Below are 9,700 nucleotides of genomic sequence, written 5' to 3' on the forward strand. Positions count from 1 at the left end.
GTATTGTTTGTGTTTGCTAACAGCTATTTAACTGCAGCAATTAATGAACATTTCGAGGAAAGGAAGTGTTTGCTAAAATTTCAATACTAAATTCTGAGAACTACAACAGAACATATTCTGAGACATTCAACAGATCCTCCAGAAAAAGCAGACTTGATATTCTTCCTATGTCTAAGGGTATAAAAAAGCAGATTTTCTTTTCTGAAAAAAATATCTTTCAGGCCTTCTTTATACACCATAAAGAAGCAAAACAAAACAGCATAAGCCCATTTGTATTTAAGTCTTTTGTAGCTCACTTTTAATATTAGGGTCACAGAACTGAGAGATGAAAGAGACCTAATCAGATCTTTTAATACATCCCCTGCAAGAATAAGAATATAGCCTTGATCCTACAATGAGCTCCACACAGACAGACACTTTCTCCTCCCCCTGCATCTGAGTGGAGCTAATTACAGGATCAGGGCTATATCCTCCCAATAAAAGCTATATTAAATATTACTTCTATCCAAAAAAATTAAAAGAAGCAGTGAAATGAGAATATATTATCTAAAAAGGAACATAGTCCCTGCTGAGGACAAAACATGAAATTCTATTCAAAGGTTACACAGAGTGAGAGAGAGAGAGAGAGAGCAAAAAAGACAACCAGCATCAATTTTTTAAAGCAAATGGATAATTTTTAGAAGAATTACATTTCTCCTTTGATGGAATTAAAAAATAGACCAATAACAATCAGAGACAGCAAGACAATGAGTATCAGAAAATTGATTCAAATTTTATTTTCCTAAAATCAAAAAGTACAGATTTGATCACAGAACAAGGTCTGATCAGATTTTTGCAATCAGTTTGAGAGGCTGATTCTGAGTTCTGACAGAGCACCAGCACACTCTGCTGGTGATGCCAAGTTGAATAGCCCACTTAGAGGAAAAATGAACAAAGAAAACAACCCATTTCAACTTAAACAGCAGCTAAACAGCTAGCTAAACTTTGGTAGATAGAACGGTCACTTTTAAGAGGGCAAATCACCAGATCACCATAGCTGATCATTATGTTTGGGATCTTTGCCAGCTCAGAAACCATTGTTCATAGTTTGGGCCACATTGGAATAAATTTAACTGAGACAAATAGAGTAAACATCCAGTTTTTACTGCCACTCACTGCTGAAAACACCTGTTCTGCACTATTGAATATTCCAGATACAATTTGGTAGAACAGGCCTTCCATAACATCCATTGCATCAATTTCATCGCTGCCATGACAAGTAACAGCAGCACATGAAGTGTGTGTCTACATTGCACTGTTTTTCCTTAAAATTTCCTACTGTAGCATTAGAATGGGTGCAGCTATGCCAGGGGTAGCAACAGCAGAATGGCTTGTGTACACTGGCCACAGGCTTTTTAACTAAAGTGCAGTCCAGACCTGCTCTGAGCCCTGTCTACACTACAGCTTCCACCATGCAGCTGCAACAGTGGTGTTTCACAGTCCTAATTTTCTTGGTGTGCACAGAAGCCTGGTCTGCACACAGAAGTTATATAGTTAAATTATAGTATAGTTAAAGTGGTACAACCCCCCGAGCATAGACACACTTATATTGGTATTTATACAGGTATCATTAGGTCCATGCTAGGGGTTACACCGGTATAAATGTATCAGTAAAAAAATAAAAATCACACTCCTCACCAACACAGTTATACTAGTACAAAAACTGTATGTAGGCCAGGCCTTAGTCAGAAGGGTTAAGACTGGCAAACTGAATCTGTGTGCAACTCATGAGAGTGTGGGAAACAAAAGAGACAATGTGAGTTAAGGACAGAGTATTCATTAGCCTTGGGATTGAGTTTCCTGGCTTTTGCCAGTTTGTTTCCCACTGAACAAAAGTAGCTTTTTGTTCTTCGGTTTTCCTTTTTAACATGCAGTAATGGAAAGACATGATACTCAAATTATTTAATGGAGACTCGTCTCTTCAATAAATACATATTAAACTGCTTTAAATGGTTTGGTTTGGTTTATAAATGTCTTGAAAACAGGAATGGGAATCTTTTGATGGATTGTAATGGTCTTTGGATCAGACCTTTACATAATATACTTGATTCAAAGATCTCAAAGGGCTTTACAAATATTAGTCTAATTTATTAAACACATACATAAAGAAATTAGAAATCATAAAGAAATAAAAAATACATGGGGCTTTGGCATACATCTCCATCAATTCTAGCAACAGTGTGAGCAGTGCTACAGACCTGCTGCTGGAGTTTTTACTGCCATGTCATCTAACCTTTGTCTCTGCCTCAAGAGCTCCCTCTTGCTGGGATCTAAACTGTCACCTCTCCTCCTCAACATGGATGTGAGGCCACTGGGAACATTTAATGAGGAGACATGGGCTTCAATTTATTCAACAGGCTGAGGACACCCAGCTTCATGTCTTCACCACAGCTGATCTGGCCAGAGCAGTGGAACAAATTACCCAGTTCTTCTGGATGGAATTTTCAGGAGTTCATCAGCACCCAATACACTGGTCTTTTAAAAGTGGCCATAAGTATCACAATGGGAGCTGCCAAGCACTTCTGAAGATATGACCCCTAATTAGGTGCCTAAATGGGAACTGAGCTCTTTTGAAAATCAAGCCCTCGTTTCGGATGCTTGAACACTCAAAAATCTGGCCATAGGCTCTTTTAGACATGACCCTATATAACATGGGCTAGGTGAGGGCTAACTGGTTGCTACTTAATCCAGATAAAACTAAGAAAATGATAGTGGTTTAGAAGAAGCAGCCAGAACAGTTGGTAGAAGTTGGGGAAGGGATGGACTGAGGGTTGCAGGGGCTTGGATCCGTTTTCCCATCCTCAGCTGGTAAGGTGTGATGAGTAGTTTAGGTATTTATTTGCATGTCAAGATGTGGAAAGTAATCCTTTATAGTGTGTTTTGCATTGGGTATTTTAATTTATGGGATAGCCATAAAGACAATAGGATAGACACTTATAGAGAGTTTTATAAACCTAATATAAATAAAATTGTGAGGGCTACCAAGAATAAAGAAATAATAATGATGATAATCAATAGTATAACAAAAATAGATAAGATTCACATATAGCAAAGTCAGTTCCAAAAACAATTGGTCCAATGCATTCTGATTCTGGAGGATTTCATCCTAATAACACTTTGCACTTACATAGAATCTCCAATCACCCTCTGGTGCTGTTAACTCTGGGGTGGAGGGTGACAGACAAATGACACACAGCATGTTGCACAAACCGTGTGGGAAACAAAGGCTCTTGAGAAGGCAACCGACACAAACTCCTACTCTTACTCAAAGTATCATCTGGTTTCAAACCTGAGGCTCCATGCTTTTCAAGACACTGATACTCAGGACCATAGCAGGTATACAAGAAGCGATCACTGCACTATAAAAGCAGGAACCCTAAGAATCTGAGAGGAATTGAGATACCAGAATACCACAGAAAATTCAGATACTTCTCCCTTTTATTAGTTGTGTGGTACATGCTGGCCTGCTCTGACACCCCTCTCCCCACACTCACACTAACTCTCACCTTAGTGAGAAATAGGACTTCAGTAGGACTCTGCTTTGGCCCTTGGTCATGAATGCAGACTCCTAGCTTCAGACATCAAAAGCAAACACACTTGAGTTACTGTAACAGGACTGAAGCAGCACAACAGCCACAACAATAAAGGAACCTGGATCTTCTATCTGATCACATTGTACAAATATCTAGTTCTATCAAGACTAGGAAATTCAGTGATTTATGGAGTTAATAAGAGAACCCAACAGTGCCCCACCTACTTCCGCTCTCCAAACACTGGCAAATTAAAGGAAATGGAAGTGTCTCCTGGGGTCAGGGGGAAGCAATGAGTTCTCTACAGACATGCAGAGGAAGAAACTGAAGACTTCTTTGTGTGAACATGTATTTCACCAGGCAACATCTTCCCTCCTCCTCCGTTCTCCCTTAGATGACATTTTAGAGTGTGCTGGAGGATGCACAAGGGTGCTTGGTGTGACATACAGCAACAGTCACCCTCATAATGTCACCAAGCAATTCAGCACTCTGCTTTTCCCCCCAATCTCCTTCCAGCCCGTCTCTTACCCTCCCATTTCTCTACAATTCATACAGTCCCATACTCGCAGCCCTGGTCTTCACTTAAAATTTAAATTGACCTAGCTACGTCGCTCAGGTGTGTGAAAACCTGATCTAACCCCCAGCGTAGAAGCAGCTAGGTCACTGGAAGAATTGTTCCATCAATCTAGCTATCACCACACAGAGAAGTGGATTACCTACAATCGACAGAAAAATTGCTTCCATCAATGTAGGAAACATCTATACTTCAGCACTACAACGCCCATGGTTTAAACATGCCCTGAGTTTCTCTGTTACCATTTCACTTCCTGTGTCTCCTCCTCACTGCTTTCTCTTCCTCCATTCTCTACCTCCCTGTTTCTCTAACTCAGAACCTCTACATTTCCTCTCTTCACTCCAGAGGTTAACCCTCTCAGGCATTTAGAATGCATTCAATATTACAGTATGTATGTAGGTGCCAATAATACTTGAAACTTTAACCAGGCCTTACATTCAAGGATCACAACAGCTTTGCAGATTTAAATCAAGGTTCCTTGCTTGCTGATTTAAGTCATAATTAAAATTGTTGATTTAAATTGCTTTGAAACAATCCAACCTGCAGCAAGCACGTGCAAAGCTGCTTAAGTCCTGACACCCACCTAGCTCATGTATAAAAGCCCCAGCAGCATCCTCAAACTAGGGGTTTCCCCACAAATTTCACCTGTCCAGTAAGTGTTCTCAAAGGCCACCTCTTGGACCGGGCCCTGCACAAAACACAGCTGTGGGGGTGACGGCATCACCCCCGGCCCATATGTCCAATAGCCCAGAGGACAGAGCACGCACCCAAAAAGTGGAAGTTCTGGGTCCCCAGTTGGCCTCCTGTGGAACAGGGACTTTGAACCTAGGTCTCTCATGCCCCCGGCAAATACTCTGACCACTGGATTCCAGGGTTTTCTGAGAGAGGCTACTCTCAATCTCTCCTGTTGTAGTTATTCCAGTTCGTAAAATTAAACACTCATTGGAACAGCAACTTGAACTTGGGCCTGTCACATCCCTGGTGAGAGCCCTAACCACTGGCCAATAAAATTCTCACTCATTCTCTCTAGCCCAACAAACATTTAAGCCTTTCCTGGAAAATGGAACAGCTCCACCAGAATACCTAGCCCAGTGGATGCAACGTTTACATGGGAAACCTGGGTTCAACTCCCTGTTCCACATCAGGCAAAGTGGGAATTTGAACCCAGGTCTCTCACATCCTCCATCACTTTTATGTGAGAAAGGGCTGACCTGGCTTAGGCATCTACCTTCAGGAAAGGAGTCCTGGCTTGTATCCTGAGTGGAGGGAAGCACCTCCCTCTGGTCCAGAGTTAGATGCCCACCTCCTCTTGAGGGGCAAGACTTAGGCCCTACCTTTCTCCTCAGCATTTCCACTGGCAGGCACAGGTGGCTCCCTGCTCAGCTTGTTGGCTTGGTGGATCTCATTCTTAGGTGCCTAACTCTCCCATGCACTGTACAGGGAACCTGGTCACCTAATTCAGGGCTATGGATTCCATTAGGAGGCACAATAACTAAAAATTAGGTGCTGCTATGCTGAGTCTAAGTCCGCTTTGCATATCTAGCCCTAATGTTGCAGTAGCACCAGGAATGGCACCTAGGCCATTGTTTCTTTCTCTTTAGCTCCATCTAATATTTGAGGTTCCTCCTACATTGGCAATTTTCAGGAAATGTCCCACCACTGGTGCAATTCCATGGTGGTAGCAATGGTGAGAAAGCTAGCATAGACCTGGCACAGTCATTTTTACCTCCCTCGTTTACACCTGCTCAGAGCAGGGTTAGACAAAACAGCTCTAGACAAGGCCTTTAGATGCATTAACCAGCGTTATAACATCTCATTAAATAATGCAGTGAAGTGACAGCACTGATGTTACATTGTATTATGAGGCAACGATCTCTTTAGTGAGCGGACAAACCATGAGGCCACAGTCAAGTACTTTTCCTATACAGTCAAAGTGCTGCAATTGGGTCATCATTGGGCATTATCATCACAATTCAGAGCAGACACAGTCCTAGAGAGTAACTATGACATGACAACAAACATTCAGACTGTAGAAAAGGATATTTTCTGTAGTACTCAGAGTGAATGATGTAGGGAAACATCCTGAGGTTTTCTATTTCCAATAGGCAGAGGAAGAGAAAAAGATATTTTGATCCGATTTAGCACTAGGATAGGATTCAGAGTTTGGGTTTGAGGCTGACACAGGAGAATTCAGATCCATTTATGAAAAAGTCTCACACACTGACCTTACAAGATTTTGGCCCAGCATTCTTCACACAGTTTCCCCTCATCTTAGGAGTCATATGAAGTGGATTCAGAATATAGACCTCTTTAGATTCTGAGTTCCAATTCTGGGCAATCTTCAATTTCAAATGACTCTTTCTTTTCTATGAATAGACTGAAGTAGATCCAGGGCCAACTATGATAGGCTGAGACTCCAGATTCTAAGATGCACCCTAACATTCAGATACTTATTCAAATTACAGAACTTGGATAAGGGACCAGCTGACAGAACATTTTCCATAAGGCCCCTCAACACTGGAATTCACTCCCCTGCTCCCTTTCTTTGGTCTGTAATAACCCAAATACACTGACCTACAAGACACACCACAAAGCCCATTGATTTGAGCAGGTGCTTGAGGAGAACTGAGATTTGGGAACTAATGGGGGGATGGAGTTTTATTTGAGGGGATTAGGATGGGGAAATTGTGGTTTTGTGGACTAGCTTCTTGTGTTTGGAAAAAGATCATTGGTTTGTCACTGCTGCTTTCATTAACTGGATTGCATTCTTAATTATCTGTAGAAGGTGCACAGAGTCTGCAGCAGGCATCCTTAATAAGGATAATGACACTTACCTCCTTTTTAAAGCTCTTTGAGATCTACTGATGAAAAGTACTAAGTAAAAGCTAGGTATTATTGGAATCAAAATAGAATTGAAACAGAAGCTCTCCTGCCCTGAACAAGTCGTATCTCCTGCATCTATCACACTGTCTTGGAACTGAATCTAGGGTCTTCGCCAGGATTAAGCCTATAATTTTATGAAGAGTGACACTGAAGAAGTTTAAACCTGAGAACTTCGTGCTAGTCGTTTGGTCCCTGTTCTGGCCCCTTTGAGACATGCTAACCAAGCAGCTGAGGATTCCTCCAGCACAGGAGGCAGCAGGAGGAAGGGACATTACTGAAGAGCCTTGTGCTGCAGGCATCCAGGGCTAGCAGAACAGCCCCTAGGAAGCCACTGCTGTGGGAACCTGGGGCTGCTCCAATGTGTACAGAGGGGTTTGTCAGCTCCTGGCTGCCCAAGACCAAGGGAGAACAAAGGTGGTTTAAAGCCACCTCGGGTCCAACTCATATGCTATGCTTTATCAGTACCCAAGATCTAGCTCTTAAGGCCCAAACTTGCAGCCCGTACACAGGTAAATAGCTCACTGAAACTCATGGGATTTTTTCCCCCTCTGCTTGAATTGCAGGGTCAGGCCCAGAGTGGATATTTAATAGGTTTAACAGAGAAAGACTCCCAACCTACATATTCTCCCAATTCATCACCACCTCTCTACCTGGCCTCAAAGATCACTAGGCCCACTGATTAGCAGGATCCCGGCGCTTGTTCAAGGACATAGAACTGAAATAAATGTATTGAGCTAAATGCTGTTTGCAAGAAATGGCACAACACTAAAGCTACTGACTCCGCTGGGATTATTGTAAACTGAGTGAAAAGCTTGTTCTCTCAACACATCCCAGCTGGTGGGTGTGGATTCATGTACCCTCTTTCAAATTTAAAGAGGACATAGGAAATGGATAAAGGGAGCAGAATCCTTATGCAAATGTTACAGGTTTGGGAGTGGGAGTGCAGACGGGGCAGGGCGGTCCCTCACTTTGGTGTTGGGGGAGAGACATCGTGCTCTTTCTGGCCTTAAAGGCAAACTAAAGAGAAGGAAGCCCCTTTCTCTGACTGTGTGATAAATACCCCCATCCCTCTTGTATCCAAGTACCTCAGAGTTACTAATGCATAGCCCTCCCAACCACCGTGGGAGGCAGGGAAGGAGAATGGAGGCACAAAAGAGGAAATGACTTGCCCAAGGTCACAAAAAGGAATCTGTGGCAGAGCCAGGAACTGAACACAGGTCGGCAGGGTCCCAGCCCAGTGTCCCAGCCACAAAACCATCCCCACAGCTCCCTTCTCTGGCCTCTGGAGTGGGTGTGTGAAGGGGGGGTGGCAAGACAACCCCTCCCTCTGAATCCTGGGGTGATACAGATTGGGCAGAGAGTGAGTAAAGTGAGATCTGCCCCTTTCTCAGGACTCTGGGGAGCGAGTAGAGGGGCAGGGCAGGGCAGCCCGGCTCTTGACTCGGGGAAGAGATGGGCGGGGCGGGGGTGGGAGGGAAGAAGCCTGTCCCTCTCTCTAGGCTCCGTGGGGAGGGGAGGAAGCCAGCAGGGCTCGTTTCTCCCCACTGCAGCGTGGAGGGCGGGAGAGCCCCGAATTCCTGCCTCAGCAAACGCTGCTCCGGAGATTAACGCCCCAGAACAAGGAGGCGGCAGCGGGAGGCGGATCAGCGCAGCCAGCCCTCCCCCCCCACGCCCTCTCTCTCCCCTTTGTTAGTGGTTACGGAGCAGTTCAAAGGGCAGCGGCGGAGAAGCGCGGCTGTGCATGGCAGCGCCTCCTTCCTTCCCCGGGCCAGCTGCCCAGCAGCCGAGCCGGCAGCGCACACACCCGCGCCGGGCAAGTCATCCCCGCAAGGAGCCGCAGCTCCCGGGGCGCAGCCCGCCTGCCCCCAGCCAGGCACCGAACCTCGCCCGCTCCCGTGCCGGGCAGAGCAGCCGCTGCTCCCCTCCACGCCCGGGGGGGCAGTGCCCCAGCGCCTTACCCCGTGGGCACCTGCGCCCGCCGCCCATTCATCCATCTTGCGCCTCCTCCTCCCCTGCAGGTGACAAAGCCGGCACGACCATGAGACACGCCGAGGAGCTCTGGGAAGTGCCTCCCGCCGCGCCAGCGATTAACTTTCCCCAGGCAGGCAGCTCCAACTACGACTCCCAGCATGCCCCAGGGCGGAAACCCGCTGCCAAGGCTGCTGGGAAGTGTAGTTCTCTCCTCCGTTCCACACACACACACGCGCACGGTTCCACCTCTGCGCTGAGGCGGGGGTCTGAGTCCAGAGACCAGCGCACCGACAGCCATGTTTAAAGCAACCACCGCTTTTCTGGACGCGAGCAGTGAGCTGCTGCTCGAACGGCTTGTGTTATGCTCAGGCAGAGGTTGCCCAAGTGGGGTCTGTAAAACGCTGGACTCTTGGTGAGCCGGCTGCTCATACACACGGTTGTTTTGTGCAGATTGTGCACTCTGTGCACTGTATGATTTTCAAAACAGCCCTTGTACCTTTGGGAGAATCGATGCATTATTCCCAGATGTACAGAAACCCTTTCCTTCAAACACTCTGTCTTTGACTATTTTATAAAATTAGCTTTAATACAATTTTTAAATTATATACATCCACAAACATACAGAGATAGAAGAGAGCATTCGCCATAAAAACATGTTCCCTTCCCCAGATTTTAGCCAGGAATAACATAAGGAAGGCTACAA

The 9,700-nt window shown here is 45.2% G+C and overlaps 1 protein-coding gene across 1 annotated transcript in view; it reads right to left on the reverse strand.

Moving 5' to 3' along the window:
* Positions 1-9,226, reverse strand: part of AMOT (angiomotin) — an 81,475-nt gene extending 72,249 nt beyond the window's left edge. The window contains exon 1 of the mRNA XM_067548244.1: positions 8,985-9,226. The gene's annotated coding sequence lies outside the window, so the exon portion shown is untranslated. The remainder of the gene's footprint in view (positions 1-8,984) is intronic.
* Between the last annotated feature and the right edge of the window lie 474 nt (positions 9,227-9,700).

The sequence above is a fragment of the Emydura macquarii genome, unplaced genomic scaffold (assembly GCF_026122565.2).
Source record: "Emydura macquarii macquarii isolate MOO-44397 ecotype Brisbane River unplaced genomic scaffold, CSIRO-AGI_Emac_v2 contig_1253, whole genome shotgun sequence".
In the NCBI taxonomy this organism is placed as follows: Eukaryota; Metazoa; Chordata; order Testudines; family Chelidae; genus Emydura; species Emydura macquarii.